This window comes from Sitophilus oryzae, unplaced genomic scaffold, assembly GCF_002938485.1.
Source record: "Sitophilus oryzae breed Bouriz unplaced genomic scaffold, Soryzae_2.0 scaffold_1063_pilon_pilon, whole genome shotgun sequence".
In the NCBI taxonomy this organism is placed as follows: domain Eukaryota; kingdom Metazoa; phylum Arthropoda; class Insecta; order Coleoptera; family Curculionidae; genus Sitophilus; species Sitophilus oryzae.
The window spans coordinates 742694-764887 of NW_022145686.1; the positions used below are offsets into that span (position 1 = coordinate 742694).

The window sequence follows — 22194 nt, forward strand, 5'->3', positions numbered from 1 at the left end:
TCCCACTAGCAAAGGATCCCCTAAAATAGAAAAGCAAATCAATCGAAATTCATTCTGCTTGAAACTTGTTTAACGAACTTTGAATTTCCATTATCTAAGACATTTCCCATCCAACAAAAATAAGACCTTTATTTTCAATTTCAATTAGATTAAGATGTACCAGTGGATAAATTAACATTTCTTTTGGTATTCTTTAAAATCAGTTAAAATAATTTAATTTGCATTGGAATTGTCGGTCAGAGAAAAACTTAATAATATTAAAAGAATTGAGTAATTAATATAAAAATAGCACTATACTAAAGTATATGTTTAATATAGAAAATGTTAAATGTGAAAAAACAATCTTATTCATAAAGTAAGATAGTAGGTTTATAAACAATTTCTATACATAGATATTGTAAACAAATACTAATCTTTTAAATATAAGGGTGAATAAATTAATCTATTTATAATTTATTCAGATTTTGAAAACCAGTTATTATTAGGATTTTGCAAGTCCGAATCGCCATTTTAAAATACGAGTAGAAGCGAAAAAAAATGTCACATTTTTTAATTTTAAAAAAGTTAAAACTGTTATGACAGAAGCAAGATTTGCTATACAATATGTCCCTGGATTGTCTTAACAAGAGAATATTTTTTTTATTATTCACATTTTTATAAAAATTTTGGCTTGTTTTAAAATGGTTAATCGCATTTATACTTTTCCAAATTTCCATACCATTTTCGAGAAAATTAAGAAAAACATGAAAGTATGGTTGAATTATGAAGTCCTAAAAATTAAAACGCGTTTCTATGGTAATATACTTTGTTTCCATTTTTTGGTAGATTGTTATTTACGTTAACGTAATGTTTTTGTTGTTTTGAAATGTTAAAGAAGCACAAAATTTATTTAGTTCAATGCTACGGAAAGGGTTATGATAGTTATAGGAAAATATAATACTTTAACAACAGCAAAAAATATGACATTATCCAAAATTAAAAATAACCATCAAAGAATGAAATCGAATTAATCTTACTATAGAAATACCTTTTGATTTTTAGGACTTGATTTCAACCATATTTTTATGTTTTTTTTTAATTTTCTCTAAAACGTTATAAAAATTTTGAACAATATAAACAGGATTAACCATTTTAGAACAGCAAAATTTTTTGAAGAATGCATTTTTCTTAAAATATAAATAACAAAAAAGTGTAAAGACAATCCGAGGACATACTGTAGATAAGCTAAGTGTTTTTTTTTCTCTATAAACAGCCATATTAAATAATTTCCTGATATGCTAGATATTTTATAGAAGACAATAAATAACAATAAAAAATATTACTTTATGTACCTCCAAAATCTGGTCTAAGTCTAATATCATAACCTTCCAGAAGTTTTGCAATAATATGTGTAACATTATTTAGTCTTTCAGATGGCATATTCACTTGAGCTCTAAAAATTAAATTCTAAATTTAAATTTAAAATTTAAAATCACTAATGCAAGAATTATTAATACTTATGATATTAATTATGTTACTTACTCAACATATATGTTTGACAGTAAAACTGAAATCACTATAAAATTCGTTTTCCTGAATTCCATTTTTGAATACTTGTACGTCATACACTCGCAGATTATGCCTAACGTTTTTTTATGGAAACAAATTTAAATTTATATTTTTGAAATAATAAGCACTTAAGTTTTAAAGATAGAGGCGATGAAGAATTAAAATTAAAATATATATCTCAGTTTAGTTAAAAGTACTACTGTTGATGTATCTGGAATTTTTATTGCGATTTTGAATGAGCGAAACTGTTGTCGCTTATTCTTTCAGTTTCATTCTGGCAACTGCAAAGGGAGTAAGGGCGCTTGCGTCTAAACTAAATTTCAAGCGAGCCGGATAACGTTTTGATCTTGTTATAAAAGCATACACGGCGAACAACTTAATTTTACATTTTCAATTCGCTTTTTATTTAAAATCTTCGGTATTAATAGAAAGATGCTGTTGTGTACTTTAAGGCGCACTGTTTTATTACTGCAAAAGATCATTACAGAAAAATATGCATGTGTTATTTTTTTTAAATATAACCTTACCGCGTTAGTACAGCATAGATTAAAGAATAGTCATAACCTTTATTTTCACAGCAAGGCCATTTAACAAACGGAATAAAATTATAAATAATGGTTAATTGCAGAGATAATCGAACCCTACACCCCTAAACGTTATAGCTTTTGCAGAGGATGCGACTGCAATGAAAAAATTTCGTAATAGCGATTAAGTCGTTTAATGTATTGTCGGCACAATTTATCATTGCAGGCAGTGCAATATGTTTAGGCACAGATTATTTCCTACCAGCTGATCGTCCTTCTTTGTTATGGGTTATTCTCGTTTTATATTGATCGCCAGTCCCAATGTTTTTTTTTAAACGCAGTGTCAATAGTGCTCAGAAGCCAGCTTGTTACATAAGATAGGTAATAAAGCTAGGTAAGCAAATTTTAATGCAAATGATCGTAAGTTGACAGGTTGGCCATGAATAACCAATATACAGGGTGTCCCAGGCTGAGCGTGCATTAGAAGTTTCTATATAACTACAATATCAAGATCGGAGATTTTTTGTACATCATTGTTTTACAACGAGATCTATCGATTAAAAATATTTTCAATATGGCGGCACTTCCAGAAATACCGGAAGTTGACAGCAACTTTCTTATTTTAAACGGGTGCCCCCATTTTTTATTACACACTTAATTTCTCTGTAAAATTTTATGAATATTGATAATACACACTCTATACCTAATATCCACGCCATCGTTTTTGGAGAAAAAAAATATTTAAAATTTTTGGACGAAAAAAACTGCCTGTCAAAAATATGTGTATAGCCTAAACGTTAAATTTAGTGATTACCACAGCCACTGTGCCATAAAGAGAAGACATGTGGCTATTTATTTTAAAAATTAAATTTTCCGAATGTCATATAATAATGACCGCAGCTGTCATGGAATTGAGCGGTTAAAAAATTACGATAAATCATTTTTTTCAAATGGAAACCCACTTTTTTTTTATTTCACTAGTTAAATGGCTTTTCCATTCGTTACTTTTTGACTATACATGTTCCTATACCTAAAATAAATTGTTTTTAAGTTATTTAAGATTTAGTTTTAAAGCATATATTTTTCATGAATTTAACCAGTAGCCTATGGCTTTAAACGTCAAGTGATGTAAAACAATATATCTGGCTATGTCATATTGTGACACTTTGTTCAAATTTTTTTTATTTTACCCTGTATAGCATGTAGTAATATTTAATTATAATAAGCATTGTATGTTAAAACAATTTAAAATTTGACTCGAAAAAGTATACAGGGTGAGACAAAATTAATATGGAATATTGGTCACTTTAAAAGCAAGTTACTCCTTTATTTTAAATAGAACACCCAGTATATTATTCCGGTGTTCAATGGGGAATTTATATATCTTCAAAATATTATCAAGGTTGCCTACCCCTCAGACTAAGATTTAAAAAACGGCGTCCAGTTGGCTTGGAAATGACGGTCGATGACATATACTCCATATAATTTTACAGATAAAATGACAGCGATCTGCATTTCATAGCCATCGCTAACGCCATTTCTTTTCCATCATATTGTATTTTCCCAGTTAGCGGAGTACTCAACATTTAAATATTTAGATGTTTGGTAAATATAAAAATTGTAGTACATAGTCGCATAGTATTCTGTATCATATAAGCTTTTAATATTCATTTTCAATAGCGAAAGAATAAAGAAGTTGAAAAAAAGTAAAAATCAGTAGTCAGACATAAGTAGTTTAGACATATTCTTGCCACAAGGGTAGAGACATCATTTTTGCTATATTATATAAATTTAAGGCAATAACCGAATAACAATTACATTAATAATAATAGTAATACCAAAAACAATTTATATGCGAAACAACATAAAATTGGTGTTAATTCAAAATATCATATACACCACCTCGCTATGTCCCTGTTGATATTGCTTGATTCACCCAATATTGTTTGAAATAAACGCATGTGCTCTGTACGTCATCGGTGAAACCAGTTTGAAAGTTTCAAATGGCGCAACTCAAGAATTTTCTTGAATTTTAGCCACTCTACGCTTATCCGAAGAGATTTCCGTTTAACATTTAACGGCGTGATAAGTTTTTACCAGCCATGAATGCTATTACCGAAGTAAAAGTTTTCTTTCTCATTTTATTTATGTAAGTAATACTTTTATTATTTTATCATGGCGTATATTTACATTTTAAAACTTAATGCAACATTATTTAATACGTCTAGAACTTATGTTTTTATTAAGCTTCTTGTTTAAATTTAATGCATGTCAAATTAAAAAATTCTAATTCTATGTCACATATACGGTATGATTGAAAAAAACATCATCCAGTTGGTTTGAAAATAAACATCCCTGACCTTCCCACATAATTTTACATATAAAATGACAGCGACCTTCATTTCATAGCCATCGCTGACACCGTTTTTTTTATCATATTGTATTCTAGTAAACTGATACAATCTTTAAATTAAATTAATATAACATAGTTTTATAGATGATGTTTTAATTATTGGAATTAGTGTTTTTTTTCTAAAAAAATTATTATGCTTTATAAAATTAATACAAAAAAGCATAGATATAAAATTGTATTGTAAACTAATATGCAAATCAACAACTACTCCATTTGCAATACTGTAAAATTTTTTATCTACTGAGTAACTATCAAATAGATATATTTGATTTTATATAATATTATTGTGGCATAAAACTTAAAATAATATCGTCAATATTAGTAATAGCATTAGAACTGCATATTAAATCACAATATTATCGACTTTTTTAAATGTGGCTTATACTTGGAGGGGCCCTTTGGCGAACTTAATATTCGAAAAAAAGATAGTTAAAAATATCTGAAGTATGTTATAATATATAGAGAGTTTTTTTTAGAATAATTAAACTTCAATATGAAAATTATTAGTATAGTAGAAATATCTGTTTGAATAATAAATAAATCATTCTACCTAAAAATTTGAATCAACCCACCAAATTTAAATTATATAGTGTAAAACGTTTTTTTTAAGATATAATATTGGTATTTTAATGTCAGTAAACTGCCATACCGTCAGTGAAACGCGATAAGCTGCTAACTCCATTTTTGATTCTGAGTAAATAATACTTTTAATAAATCATTTTTACGTAAAATTTTTAACAAAATTTTAATTAATTTTTATTGTTACCCAACAAATATTATTCTTATCTCTTTATCATATTAACGCATGAATATACTTGCTACATGAGTACAGGGTGTCCCACTAAGAATAGCTCTCGGCTGTATCTCGGAAAGTATTAGCCGTAGGGGCTGCGGAAAAAAATACTTATAACTAAAGAGGCTATGAAAAATTGCGGGAAATTATTTTCAAGTTTGTAGAACGACCGCTAGGATCGCAACTGCAACAAAAAAAATATGAAAATGGAGTTTTTACACAATTTTGCCTAGATAAGGTGTACTATAAGTAATAGCTTCACAACCTTCAGTAAATTTTGAATATTTTTTGTTAGAGCAATTTTCCCCTATCTATCAAAATAAAGTGGTGGGGGAAGGTTAGATCTGTTTTTATTTAAATATTAATAACTCTGGACTGGATGATCGGAATCCAACAAGCGAGGGCTCGTTTAAAAGAGCGTTTCTTACTCTATATTGTATCATAAAAACAATAATAATAAGCTTTTGAAAGTAGACGCTAGGGGGCGTTGTCTTACAACTTAACAAACATTGCGCGTTTTTTCAAAAAAATTAAATGCAATAGTATATGTAGTTCTAGCTGATAGTAAAGAGTAGCGAAAGCTTAAAAAGTCAACAAAAACCGCATTTTGATATCTTCTTTCAAACCGAAGATATTAGCAAAATTATAATAAATGCCAAAAAAATAAGCCCTTAATTACCTTATTTTTACAACACGGTATCAGTAGTCCTTTTAATTATGCCCATTCTAACAAAAAAAATAAGTTAAAAACAGTTAGTTTATTTTAAAATCGACGAAATATTAGAATACCATAATACCAGAGGTATTAATATCTAATAGTTAAGATATTAATAACAGTGAACAAGAAACGATGATGAAGCCAGTCAACCAGTGAAGTCATGGTAGGCTTTGGAAAAAAGTTGCTTTTGACGTAATAGTATAAACGTCAAATTTTTATTAGATCAACATTTTGATAGTCTTATCAGCGTTTTTTATCAAAATGCCTTTATTATTTGAAATAGTTGAAGTTGTTGGCATTTTGAAAAAGAAATAGAAAGATAAAAAACGCTGATAAAACTATCAATATGTTGGTCTAATAACAATTTGACGTTTATACTATTACGTCAAAAGCAACTTTTTTCCAAAACCTACCATGACTTCACTGAATCATCGATTCTTGTTCACTGTTATTAATATCTTAACTATTAGATATTAATACCTCTGGTATTATGGTATTCTGGTATTTCGTCGATTTTAAAATAAACTAACTGTTTCTATCTTATTTTTTTTTTTGTTGGAATGGGCATAATTAAGAGGACTACTGATACCGTGTTGTAAAAATAACGTAATTAAGGGCTTATTTTTTGGTATTTATTATATTTTTGCTAATATCTTCGGTTTGAAACAAGATATCAAAATGCGGTTTTCGCTGACTTTTTAAGCTTTTACTACTTCATCAGCTAAAGTCACATATACTATTGCATTTAATTTTTTTGAAAAAACGCGCAATGTTTGTTAAATTGTAAGACAACGCCCCCTAGCATCTACGTTCAAAAGCTTATTATTATTGTTTATATGGTACAATATAGGGTAAGCAACGCTCTTTTAAAGGAGCCCTCGCTTTTTGGATTCCGATCATCCAGTCCAGAGTTATTAATATTTAAATAAAAACGGATCTACCCCCACCACTTTATTTTGCTTGATAGGGGAAAATGGCTCTAACAAAAAATATTCAAAATTTACTGAAGATTGTGAAGCTATTACTTATAGTACACCTTATCTAGGCAAAATTGTGTAAAAACTCCATTGAAAATAATTTCCAGCGATTTCCCATAGCCTCTTTAGTTATAAATATTTTTTTCCGCAGCCCCTACGGTTAATACTTTCCGAGATACAGCCGCGGGCTATTCTTAGTGGGACACCCGGTACATATCCTCCCTTGTGCCGTTTCTTTTCTCTCCGCTAAAATTTGGAATTATGGAGTTAGCAGTTTGTCACATTTCACCGACGATACACATAAAAAATGTCTTGAGGATAAACAGAATGATGTTCAATTAGCTACTCCGCATGCAAAAAAATAAATAATAATCTCCCCACGCGAGATGGCACATGTTTTTGAAACACCCCGTATAAGTATTCATGCCTTGAACTGCTAATATAGAAATTAATTCCACACTGTGTATGAGGAACACAACAAAATATGTTCGTACAAGGTTGGTTTAATATTATTCCGTTGTTGAGAAACATATGAAATAAAGTATAAGGCAAATATTATCAAACAAACTTATAATGTAATAATTCAATTATAAAAGGAGGATATAACATGCATATCTTGCATCAATATGAAATAAAATATAAAGCTTTGTTTCATATCAATAATAAAAGCCATTTCTAAGATACGCAAAAGTTTTGATATTAGATTAAAAAATGTTTTATTTTCTACTGAGCCTTTGTATTTATAAATAGCAATTAAATTTTGAGATAGATGGATGTTAAATGAAGTTTATAAGAATTAGAATTTCCCCTTAGCCGTAACCTACAAAATATTTTCTGTGTATAATATAGTACGAAAAATTATGAAACTTTGTAAATTTGTTGTATATTTTTTTATATAAAAATGTACAGGGTGTCCCATTTTAGTTGAAATCATACGGTATCTCCGTTATTAGTAAAGATGGGAGGATGCGGTTTCCACAAACCTGTCCCACTTTTTTGTAAAACGGAAGATGCTGTCAACAAAATTCTCATACCCCTCTTAGTTTGTGAGCTACAGGGTCTTTTCAAAAAATTTGCAATTTGGGACAGCCCCCGTATCTCCGTTATTATGGATGATATCGAGAAGATGAAAACTGATTCTGGTAGAACTTTTTACGTAGAATACAGTGACGTAGTCTGTTTTTCTACGAAAAAAATATTTTTGAAGATATGAACTAAAGTTATGTTTTTTCAAATATAACACCCTGTATATTTATAAATAATATGATCCGCCTTGCAATGAGCTTCTCAAAAATATATATCACTCTATATTTATTTTCACTATTTACCGCAATATTTAAAATACATGATTTTCTTATTAGTAGGCCTTGATAAATAACAAAAAATTCAAATGGTATTTACTAAAAAAATCATAAAAATATTAAAATTTTATTTGAAATTGATATAATTTACTTTTGAACTGTTACCTCTGAATCTCTGAATATATTTTTCTTTTTTATAACGGAATTTATTATAACGGGATGGGTTTGCAAATATCTAAAAAATTGCATTATTAATGTATTTTCCAGGTGTTCTAAATTGTGTTAGTTGCCACGATATATTTCATATTTCCAAAATCCCCAAAATCAGAAATCAAGAACGGACAAATCCGGGAATAAGGGAGGCCATCATATGGATTCATTCGTTCCAATTCATTGATTTGAGAAATAATAATTTAACAAAATTTTAATATTTTCGTTGTAAGTTAAGTTGTGAGAGGGAGCCCCATCTTGCTGAAAGTATATTTCACGTAAATTAGCTAAAGGAATATTTAAAAGTCCCGATACGATAGCTTCCAAGATTTACAAACAGCGGTAGAGAGTTAAGTTTTCCTAATATATAAATAATTTATTAGTGGCTCTCAAAATAAAACGAGACAGATAGCAGTATACTTTTAATAATTCTTTAGTTTCTTTTATTATCAATCATGGCCTACCAATAAATTTGATCGTTTATTTTTTTTTAAATATTGCACTAAATAGTGAAAATAAATAGAGAATGATATATATTTCTGAGAAGCTTATGGCAAGCCAGATCGTATAATTTATTAATATACAGGGTGTTCCATTTAAGAAAACATAACTTTAGTTTATATCTTTAAAAATATTTTTTTCGTTGAATAACAGACTACGCCACTGTATTCTACGTAAAAATGTCTACAATAAACAGTTTTCACCTTCTTGATACCTTTAATTGTTAAAGTTACACTCAGTTATTGAACTGAGATACAGGGAGTGTCCCAAATTGCAAGATTTTCAAAAATACCCTGTAGCTCAGAAACGAAGAGGGCTATGAAAATTATAAAAACGGAGATACCCTATGATTTCAACTAAAATGGGACGCCCTGTACACTATATACAGGGTTGCCAACCGTAGAACGTTTTTCCTCGAACATAAAGAGCTAAAAATCTCGTATTTCGCTATAAAAAAGGTAAAAACCTCGTACATTTAACAAGCATTTAAAATAACTGCCATAAAACCAAATACCTCTGCCATAAAACTAAAACCCTCTACAATTTGCACTCATCATATTAAACTGTTAACTAAAGTTAAATGAGAAGACATCAAAATAAAAATACTAAATCACCACAATACACCAAAACACTTTTACTTTTACACTGGACGCGCGTTTCGCTAACCATATTAGCATCATCAGCAGATGATTATAAACTAAGTAAAATCTACAAGTTGAGCGTTTATATACTCGCTCAGGGGGCACCGAGTGGGCGTGGCAAAATCTAGCTAACCGAATCAGAGCCAACTGAGCATAACAGTTAGATTTCCGCCACTAGAGTAGTAGGAACAAAGAACTTGAAGGAATTGGACCGTTGTCTCTGTTCATACTATCTTTACATTTCTTAATTCTGATGCTTTCATATGCATCTAACTGTTATGAGAATACATGTTAATAAATAATTTAACAACCGGATATAAAAAATAGATAATAATTTATTAGTTAGTTTATAAAATTACCTGTGTAATTTACTTAATGTATAGGGTGGTCCGAACTATATTTCATATTATAAGTTTCATTTTTATTTCGATTTTTTCCAAATAATTTCTGAAGTAACATCAACATTTGGATGAAAATTGGTGTCTGCTAGGTTTTTGATATGAGAAATTTGATTTTGATGTCAATATGACTTCTACTTGTAGAGGGCGCCACCTACATATTTTTTAACTGGTTTGAAGAGTAATAACTTTTTGCCGTACCTGTATAAAACTACCGAGTAAAAAAATATACATTTGTGGAGTTTTTTACATAAAAAAGGTCTCTTGGTAAAAACCACTACGAGTAATGGTTCTCAAGATATTTGGAATGGAAATTATCAATACCTGTCATCATTGACATAACTAAACATGTTGACTAAATAGTTAATAGACTGAGATCATAAATTTGAAATGTTATTGTGCCAAAAGTTCAACAGGCTGTTTTATCATCATTTTTTCACAAAGAAAATTATGATTAAATTAAAAAAATAAAAATTTTCCAAATTTATTATTTCAGTCAAATAACTATCTACTCAACGTGTTTATTTTGTGTCAATTATGACATGTATTGACTATTTTTATTCTAAATATTTTGATAATGGTTGTTCGTAGCGATTTTTACCAAGAGACCTTTTTTACGTAAAAAACTCCATAAACGTATATTTTTTCACTCACTAGTTTTATACAGGTGCGGACAAAAAGTAATTACTATTCAAAACAATTAAAACGCATGTAGGTGGCGCCCTCTACAATTAGGACTTATATTGACATCAAAATCAAATTTCTCATATCAAAAAACTACCAGACACCAATTTTCATCTAAATATTGACGTTAGTTAATAAATTATTTGAAAAAAAATCGAAATAAAAATGAAATTTCAACACCCTGTATCTCCGAAACTAAGCATTTTAGGACATAAATTTATACGAACTTTTTCACTTATTTTTATCTGCAGAATATGCTGCCAAAGTTTCCGGAATACAGTTCGGACCACCCTGTATTGTTCGCACAGAAAAACAGACGAAAATGGGACACCCTACATTATTCCGTAAATATCACTCGCTACAATTCTAATTTTTGTGTCTTCATAATAATGATAATATAATATAATATAATATTAGCAAGTTTATTTAATGGAAACTGATATTTACATGAAGAATGTTGTAAAATGTGCCTTTATCACAGACTGTTTTTCACTTTTTTCTTAAGTTACTTGGTTAAGAAGTAATAAATAAGTTAAATTTATTTATATGTGTCAACTACTTATAAAATCGTAGGCGTTTTTAATTAAACTTCCTCTAATATTAATAATACTGAAATTGTATCTCACCTGAAATAATTATGGTCACCGTTTTAATCGACAATTTTAACTGTAATGTTGTTAAACTGCTAAACGCTCATCGGAAAATGTATAATATGGGCATCATTATTAATAATCGCCACTCTGCATGGGGTAAAGTTGATGAATTGATATTTACTGGTTTTATATACTTGGTATATTTAAAAAGCAATCTATTTGCCACTAATATTTATTGGGTATAAATAATATCCTGTTCATTTAAAGTCAATTTTGCGATGTTTATTGCATAAAATTAAATCATGTTTTTACCTTTGTGGTAGGTATCCGGAAAAAAGTCTGCGTATTTTGCCACTGGAAAAAAAATCAACAAAATAATATACAGGGTTGTCTACCACATACGACACGGAGTATTGTAGCTAAACGATTAAATTTTTACAAATTGTAAGTTTTGGGTTCTATAAGGACTATTAGAGCTACAATTTAAAAATATTTTTACAAGATACAGAGTGTCCCAAATAAATAAAAAATATCAAAGTTGTATTTTTTTAAATAGAACACCCTGTATATTATTACATTTTTAATTTCTGCGGTTAAAATAAAGGTACATTTGATTAAGGTTTATCACACTCAAACCTTACCGTTTTTGAAATATTTTCAATTTTGTGAAATTGCAGTAAAATTTTTAAAGCTTATTTCTCCAAGGGTATCAAAGTTTTTAACACTAAATATTTACTGAAGTTTATATATTGATCAGTTATTGTGTTGCAATAATAAAAATAACATTACCTCATACAGAGTGTCTGAAAATTTATTTTAAATAATTTCTAGCTTTAAACAGTAATAACTTGTGTAATTTAAATGGCACACCCCGTATATTTTAGGAGAATCAGATGCACAATTTAATTGTCTATCAAACTGTATTATATCATTTTTTACCTATCTCTTCAAGTTTTCGTAGAAAATGCATTTTTTATAATTTAGACCTCATTTATCACTATACCCATGGAATATTGACATTTTAGATTATTTTTAAAGATGTAATAAATTTTCAAAAAGTACAGTACTAATATTGTCGATATACTTCGCTTATTTCATTAAAAGATAAAAAAATTGTTTAAATATTTTTTGTTAAAGAGGACCAATTAATATGATTCCAGTATTCAAACTACATTAATTGACGGTTTGCGTTGATTAATAATAATTGCTCTAAATACTAAAAACTGAATTTTTTATTTGTATTAGACAGTGTGGTAAAAAGTAACACCTTATAAATTTGATTTCATTTTTTTACAAATGCTTATTTATAACAACAGAGACGTTCATTTTCATAAATTATTAATGTGTTGATTTCTGAGTCAAATCCACATTTATTTAGAATAATTTATTAATTTAAACAATTAAGTATGTAATTAACTAATTTTTGGGCGGAAATAATGGTGGTATATTAATAATAATTAGTAATAATTGGTATACTCTTTTAGAAAAATTTAAGTAGTTTTCTTTTTGTAAACAAATGGGCTTGCAATATTAATATTTTTACCACCTGTACATTTTGTACATATGTTGCTTTAAAAAATCTAAATGTCAGTATTTCATAGGTATAGTGATAAATGAGGTCTAAATTATAAGAAAATGCATTTTCTACGAAAACTTGAAAAGATAGGTAAAAAATAGTATAATTCAATTTGATAGACAATTAAATTGTGCATCTGATTCACGTAAAATATAAGGGTGTTCTATTTAAATTAAACAAGTTATTGCCGTTTAAAACTAGTAATTATTTAACATAAATTTTTGGACACTCTGTATAACGTAGTATAATTGTTATTATTGCAACATAATATCTGATCAATAAATAAACTTTAGCAAATATTTAGTGTTAAAAACTTTGATATCGTTGGAGAAATGAAGCTTAAAAATTTTTACTGCAATTTCACAAAATTGAAAATATTTCAAAAACGGTAAGGTTTAAGTGTGATAAACCTTAATCAAATTTACCTTTATTTCTACCCTAGAATCTAAAATTAGAATAATATACAGGGTGTTCCGTTTAAAAAAATACAACTATAATATTTTTAACTTATTTGGGACACTCTGTATCTTGTAAAATTATTTTTAAATTATACCTTTAATAATCCTTCAACGAACCCAAAACTTACAATTTGTAAAAATCTAATCGTTTAGCTACAATACTCCGTGTCGTATGTGGTGAACAACCCTGTATAATATATAAAATGTAAAAAATATATCTTAATTTTTTAAATGCAACACGCTGTCTATTATTTTTCTTTTAGACCCAGAATTAGAAAATTACATTTTTTTGTATTTAAGAAAAATGTTCCTAAATTTTTAACAGTCATGTGGCTCTTTCAAGAGTAAATTTTAATCAAAGCAATGATTTTTGTTTGATATTATACCATTGCCAGAGCGATGTTTATTATATAGCTCGAAAATCTTAAAAAAATAAATTATAAAAATGTTTACCACTTTAAACTCAAAGAAGGTTTATTTTTTAATTTTAGGTACAAAAAAATTGAAAATGCATTTAAAGAAATGAGATGTAGTATATTAAAATGTTGCGTTTTTGCCAGCGCCATAGAAAAATACACTATATAAGATAATTTCAATTTTCATTCTCGGACTTATTCTGTTATTCTCGGAGTTTAGGAAAATATAGTTAAGAATTAATAAAGTTGAATTAACTTTATTAATTAATTATAGTATTTTTAAGCATAGTTTCAGTAAAGAAGAATTAGAATGACCACATCACACAGTGCTTCAAATAAAAATAATGTACTATATACAGAATTTCATGCTAAATCAAATTCAGTACAGAAAAGGGGGAGTTGCAATTTTAAAGAAATAAAACTTTATCATTACTTTTTTAGGACACCCTGTATACAAAATATTTTAGCTTATGGACCCTTATAAACTATGAAACATTTATATAATAATGTTTTATATATAAACAATCCTTATACATATAAATTCACTGATTTGACTTTACAATATTAAAATTAACATAAAATATAAATATTATAGCTCTGCATACGTTGATTATATTTACTATAGGGCCAGTAATTCATAATAACTAATACTATACAATATATATAATATGTTATATTCTGGAAGCACGAAAAAAAATGATGAAAATATTTAAAATATTATCATATAAACATACATAAAAATAACCTAATTTAACTCAATAAAGTACAATTCATATGTTGTATGCATGTGTATGTATACATTATACATATAAGAGCAGTGCATAAGTTTATTATATTTACCGGTGGACAGTAATTTATAACATTATATACCGGGTGGTGTATAGTTGTTAGAAACATATGAAATCACACGCATGTTTTGAACTATCCAAATATGTTGTTGGCTATTTATTCCTGTTAATTTTACAGCTAAGTAGAAAATATGTTTATAAAGGCCTGCGCATGCTTATCCAATTTTGGAATAAAAATTGTGATTTTGCTATTCTGAATTTGGATCCTAAGTAACTTCGCCAAACAGATTGTTAAAGTAAAAACATTATTGCTATAAAAGCATTACTGCTTGGAAAATAAACATAATATTTCTCGAAAAATATGCAGACTATTCTATTAAAACAACTGAACATTGGTCCATATTTCAAAAACTGAAATATTAAGAAAAAAACTAAGCCACTTCTTCAGTTGTTCAGAAGTTCTATAAGATTCCATTTTTGCCATTAATATCTACTTTATCACACAAATGAGATCAAGATTCATAATGATGTATGAAATTGTAAAAATGCAGGTTAAAGAGCAAAAATATTGTTTTTGCCCTTCTTCTGTAATATCTAATCGGTTTATTTCGATCCAGCCTTTTATCTTGTCCACTGCTGAACATAGGCCTCCCGTAACAGTACCCAAGTATTTCGATTTTGGGCTGCTTGAATTCAATTTGTCTCGACTCCTTTTAGGTCGGTAAAAATGGCCAAATATTACTTTGTTTTGCCTGTGTTAATAAAGCTCTTATCTCATTTTCATTATGATATATGTAGCTGCATTTTTATTAAGTATTTCTTTAGATTAAATTTCTCATTCTGATAATCAATCCCGAGAGCGATTTTGTATAATATACACTATAACAGTGCAGACTCCGCCCAAGAGTATTTTAAGGAGCGGTATTGGTTGATGTTAATCATACAGCGTTCCGGTGTTCATAGTGATAATCTACACGACTACAGTGCAGACTGCACAAATGAACGAGCATATACATGATTGCTGTGTTCGCAGCGCAATATATACACGGTAGTAGATTCTTATAACTTGTTTAAAGCAATAAGTTAATACAAAATTCATTCATCAGTTTTTATTACCAAAAAGTAGTTTTAAAAAATCTTAATATTATACAAACTAAACTGTATTCAAATTCAAAATGCACCAGTATAAACAAATGCACAGTGCGTGATCAGCACGTGTCAGGCGAGAGCCAGCGGCGAAATCTACCCTGATTGGCCGGCCAGCCATAGAGCCGTTGAGGTAGGCATTTTTTACAGGGTCGGCTTGCATAGCGCGTTAAGGAATACTGTTTAATAAAATAAAATGCTTTTTAAATTTATTCCCAACCAAGCGAGTAAAATCAGAACGGTCAACTATTTCAATAATAATTGTTGATCACTTCGTACAAGTTACAAGTTACAAATAGAGAAAATAATATTTATGTTTGCATAAAATATTTTTACAATTAGTACACACGTACCTACCTACTAAAAAAAGTCAAAAGTTATATATTTTATATAAAATTATTATTTTGGAAATGTTAATAAAATTATAAATTTTCTAAATCTACTGTTAATAAATGTTATGTTTAAAAATAGAAGTTTTTATTTGACTAGTTTTTCAAAAAAAATGTCGTTATACTTTAAAACGGATAATACAGCAGGCTACGAAAGCAAGTTAAAACTAATTGCTTTTTTTGTCAACTAAAATGTATTAAATTATGTTATAATGCAATTGGTCTTTTAAATTATGTAAAAACGTTTACATCATTGCATTTTTTGCAAATAGTATTATAGAAACAGATACCTATTTATACCGATATTCAGATATTGCTGTCAATAATGGAAATAAAAAAAATCAGTAGTACCAAATAAAAAGATAATTATTTTAAAGGACAAATTAAGCCCTTTTAAAAAACACCAAATTTGTTAAAATCGGTCGTGCCAAAGAGTAATGTAATATTTTAATATTCCCGCCCCCTTCCCATCACATTATCTCTCTAATTATATGTAGTTAGATAATAATTAAAGGTAATTATTGAGAAAACTGGAAATCGTCCGATTTTCACCAAAATTGGTATGCACCCTATTTTGAGGTCGTAGATTACGAATCTGAACATTTTTGCTGGCGGTCTCTTACCGTTTTTCAGAAAAACGGAAAATAGTTTCAACATAAAATTTTACTTAATTTCTCATATTTTTAAGGTTTTCTAGCACATATTTTGTTAGGTATTCAATAAACAATGAGGTTTTTGCTATTTTCTGTTACCTTTTTTTAACCAATTCTATGCATAATAGAGGAAAATTTGCTAAAATAAATTCGTAAACAATCTGAAAATATTGGGTTATGTGTTTCTGGCATTTAAAGCAACGTTGCCAATGCTGAACGTAAATTTAGCGTGTTTTTTTCATTCTCAGATTACGAAAGGCGGTCGCCTGAGGAACGGCTCCTTCCCATAACTGCTATTTTACCAACGAGATCTGATTATTTATAACCACGAAGTGGCACGAAAGAGTTTTGTTTGCATTGGTTACAACTTCTATGCGGAGGGTGATAATCTTTTTTTGTTATATTATATAAAAAAAAAATATTATATAAAAATTATAAATAGTCTTTATATAACTTCTTTATATAGCTTCTTTGCGAAGGGGTTTAATCTTTTTTTAATATAATATAACATTAAAATATCAACCCCCTAAGCATAGAAGTTGAAAGCAATGTAATTAAAACTCTTCCGCGTAACTTTGTGGATATAGGTATATTTAACTATTGTCAGATCTCATAATAGGTAATTTATTTAAAATCCCTAATCACCCGAAAAAATTCAAATATTTGTCTCTCTCGTTACATAGGAGAGAGAAAGAAGAATATATGAAATGTCAAACTTCCATCTGGTCTCAATTTTCTTTGTTATTTTGTTAAGAAAAGTGTTTTTCAGTAAAATTTTGGACATTTTTCAATCCTCAATCAAGTGTGGCTTTTAGATAAACTATGATATAATAAAAATATAGTGAAATTATTACTTTATAGGGCTGAAATAAAGAAAAATTCAATGTTGAAATTATTTTCCGTTTTTCTGAAAAACGGTAAGAGACCGCTGGTTAGTTAGGTTTGGTCAGATTCGTAATCTATGACCTCAAAATAGGGTGTATACCAATTTTGGTGAAAATAGGCCGATATCCAGTTTTCCTAATAATTACCCATTTATATAATATAAATTTCCATCATAAAATATAAACAATAGTAAAAAAAATCATAAAAATATACATAACAATTTTATGATTTGAAATATCCGACCTTAGTGCGGTCCTGGTTATATTACTACAGCGTTCCTGTTCACGTGCTTGCCTCATGTCTCTGTTTACGTTTGGTGCATCTTGGGGTTGAATTTACTATAGTGCTGTTTAGCATGCGATACATTTTTATTGATGTTTTGTATTAACTTGTGACTTCTCTTCTTGGTTGCTTTTCCTTCAATTTTTGAAGGTCTTCCGCTCTGAATCCGTTTTCTGCCACATTTAAAATCAGACCGAACTTTTCTTCTTATGCATGATGTAGGTTGCACACCAATCATTTTTCCCTTTCTGTTTTCTTTAATCTTCGTAATAAAAAATTTTCTAACTGGCCAGTTGTTTTTATCTGCTGTAGTGACTTTGTAAATTTGTTAATAATTATCGTATATTTCGATAGTTTTGCAATTTCCACAATTCTTTCAAGTTCAGTCTCCATTTTATTTACTGCATCTATCGCCCTATCGTCCTTTTCATCTTAAATAAACAATAATTACATTTTAAAATATTCTACACTAAAAATGCAATGACTAAAGACTCATATGTATAAGACTTTCTTTTATATTTTGCACCCTAACTAGAGACTTTATTTTAGGAGTTACGAAAAAACTTTAAACACAAACGTTGCAGGTTTTCTTCAGCATATCTTTTAAATATATCAAAATAAACAAATGCGCATCGCAAAGTTAACAGTGTATTTAGAATTTTATGCGAAAAATCCAACAATATACAGGGTATTCCATTTAAGAAAACATAACTTTGTTTATTTTTTCCGCGTATTGTTGCGATGCGCATTTGTTTATTTTAATTTATTTAAAAGATAATATGGAAAAAATCCTGCAACTTTTGTATTTAAAGTTTTTTCCTAAGTCCTAAAATAAAGTCTCTAGATAGGGCACAAACAATAAAAGTAAACCCTGTACGTACATACCTTCTTCTAAGTTGTGCTTAAAACTTGTAAAATTTGTGTTTTCGCAGACATTCTTTGTACTGTCATTCTTGTTTGGTTGAATTACGAATGAAGTTGTTATTACTGTGTGCGGTGTCATCGTTTACAATTTCATTTTCATTTTAAACCGTGTCCATATCCGTATAAAACTGATTCTGTTGTTCCCCAGTTGCTATATACGTCATCATATTTTTGATTCGACGTTTCGTTTCCTAGCTATCATCAGCAACTAGCACTGATGATGGATTTTGACCTCAAAGCGTCGGATAATAATATCAAGTGTATTATATCATTAAATTTCGAATTCAAATTAGAGTTAAAAGAGCATAAAATGGATTTTTTTGCCTATTTAAAAAAACAAAGTTGATGATGGTAGCGCTAAGACGAAACGTCGTTTTGAAAATCTGACCATGTTATAAAGAAGAAAAAGTAGCAATGTGAAATTTATTTTTCTTTTTCTCTTCAAATAGAGACACAAAAAAATAAACGGAATAGGTACCTATCTAACTTCACAAGTAAATTAAATACCTACGGAAATAAACAAAAAGAAAAGGAAATTGGAAATGGCGTATTCATACACGCTGCAGAATGGCAAACTGCTACCGTGTATACTATTTTTCGTGGTACTATAGCCGTGTATATTTTACCATTCTTGATACGGCGAGTGATCAGCACTGTAACCGCGTATATTATTTCTGGGAACACTCTATCAGTGTATAATTTACCCTAACCAATAGGATTCAAGTAAAATCCAGTTAACACTGTATTTATGTATATATTACAAAATCGCATCCCGGGATTACACGTTTTAATTCTGCGATTTCAAAACGGGATCACGATTCCGAAAATTGAAAACCCTAGGTTAGTATAATATAAAAAAAATATGAGATATGAAAGCAGTTTCCAAAAATATAATAATATACTGGATATTCCATTTAATATAACAAAAATGCTACAGCGGATAATATTTAAATAGATGGAACAGGTGCTTTTATGCAAAAAATCCAAATTTTCAAAAAAATCCTATCACAGGTTCTCCATAAACTAATACTACAAATATACTCTATAAACAATGTTTAAAAAAAAATAGGGAAGAAAACCGTCAATTACCATCCAAATGGGACACTCTAGACAGTCTTTCAAACTGCTACTATAATTAAACAAAAACGGTTTTTGTCTATAGAAAAACGACAACTAGAATTTGCTTTTCGAGCTAAGAGATATCCGCCATTGAATACAAAAATGACGACACTTAAGAAATAATACTGGGAATGAAAGGGTGAATTTTATACGTTTGCAAAAATAAAGTGAAAATTCTTGTATCAGTACGAAATATAAAACGATCGTAAATTTTCATTTGCAGATTGCCGACCTCTTAATAAATAACACTTAGTCTTTTACTATTCTTTCACTTTCTTACTTGCCGTAATCATGTTTTATAAACCTAAAGGACGAGTAACCCTCGACAGGAGGGAGACGCGGATATTTTCGGTGTGTACGGAGTAGGCCAAATTTGGACACTTTTAAAGGTTGACCCCCTTTTATGTAGGAGATAGACGAAAAATAGGATTATGCGAAACGCACTGGAAGGGAAATGGGCATTTTGTTACAACCATGGGAAACTCCATATTTTTTGCGGGGAATGACTCGGATAGTCGCAATGGAGTGACACTTATGATGGCCAGGGCGGCGAGTAGATCTGTTCTGGGGTACAAGGCTGTCAAAGATAGGATTATGGTCCTTAAAATGAATGCACACCCATTCAACATTAATATTATACAATTATACGCCCCAACTTCAGAATCAACGGAGGAAATCATTGAATCATTCTACTAGCAACTAGAGACTACTATCAATGATCTGCCCACGAATGAAGTTCTTATTGTGCAGGCAGATATGAATGCAAAAGTTGGCGGAACAACCGCCATAGATCAGCAATTTAGAGACGTGGCTGGCCGCTTCGGCTTGGGCAGCAGAAATGAGCGAGGAGAACAAATGCTCCAGTTCTGCCAGGAACACAATCTAACAATAACAAACACCCTATTTCATCACCATGTCAGGCGACTGTACACTTGGAAGTCTCCTGGGGATCGATACAGAAATCAAATTGACTATATCATGGTTAGATCTCGCTGGAAGTCGTCCATACTAAACTGCAAAACATACCCTGGTGCTGAATGCGGGTCGAATCACCAACTGCTAGTAATGCAATTTAGATTACGTCTAAAGAATATCCGTAAACCACAAACAAAAGCTGCAATTACGGACGCTACTAAAGAGGTATTCCAACGGGAAATACAGCAAAAATTAGCTAACGATGTTACTAACATCATGAATATACAAGACCCAGACCTAGAATGGAAAAACGTTAAAAGTCTCATGAAAGAAACAGCAGATTCAGTTATATCCAGAAGTCATAACACAAAACGACCCAATAAACACTGGATAACACAAAGAACTCTCGACACAATCGAGGAACGGAAAGAAATAAAAAGGAAAGGGTTAACAACACAAAATTCTAAAGAAACCTACAGAAGATTGTGCAAGAAGATCCAGGAACAATGCAGACAAGATAAAAATAATTACGTAAAGAAAATCTGCAGTGAAATTGAAGAACACCAAAATTCAAACCAAACACGAGATTTATACAAGAAAGTAAGGGAACTCACTCGGAAATTCAAACCTAGAACAACTGCTATCGAGGACGAAAATGGAGAAGTACTGTGGAACAACGAGGACATATTGCAACGATGGAAACAATATTGCGAAGAACTATACAAGGAAGAAGTAGACGTAGTAAACGAAGTTCAAGTACCTCACATAATAAACGAACTGGAACCAAATATATTGAAGAGCGAAGTGGAAGAGGCCATAACTCACCTCAAATTAAACAAAACCCCAGGAACAGACGGTGTCTCAGCTGAAATTATAAAGTTGATAGGGGAGGAAGGTGTGAAAATAGTACATAACATCTGCAATAAAGTATGGCAGTCTCGACAATGGCCTAAAGATTGGACTAATTCTGCTTTCATCCCAATTCACAAAAAAGGATCTACACAAAAATGCCAGAATTATCGAACAATAATCCTAAGGTCACATGCAAGCAAGATCTTACTTAGGATAATTTACCGAAGACTTCAGAGGTACTTGACGCCTGAAATACCTCCTGAACAAGCCGGATTCGTGAAAGGAAGAGGCACAAGAGATCAAATACTTAACATACGTCAACTCATAGAAAAATCCCGAGAATTTAATTCGCCTATGTTCTTGTGTTTTATAGACTACAAGAAGGCTTTCGATTGTGTGAGGCGGAAAAGCCTATGGAGGGTTCTGAGCGAAATGGGAGTTCCGAATCATCTAGTGGCTCTTATTAACAATTTATATGACAATAATACGG

General features: G+C 29.7%; 1 protein-coding gene across 1 annotated transcript in view; it reads left to right on the plus strand.

Annotated features, from left to right (window-relative positions):
- The first annotated feature begins 4175 nt into the window (after nt 1–4175).
- LOC115878702 (gamma-aminobutyric acid receptor subunit alpha-2) overlaps nt 4176–22194 on the plus strand; it is a 140491-nt gene continuing 122472 nt past the window's right edge. The window contains exon 1 of the mRNA XM_030895283.1: nt 4176–4221. The gene's annotated coding sequence lies outside the window, so the exon portion shown is untranslated. The remainder of the gene's footprint in view (nt 4222–22194) is intronic.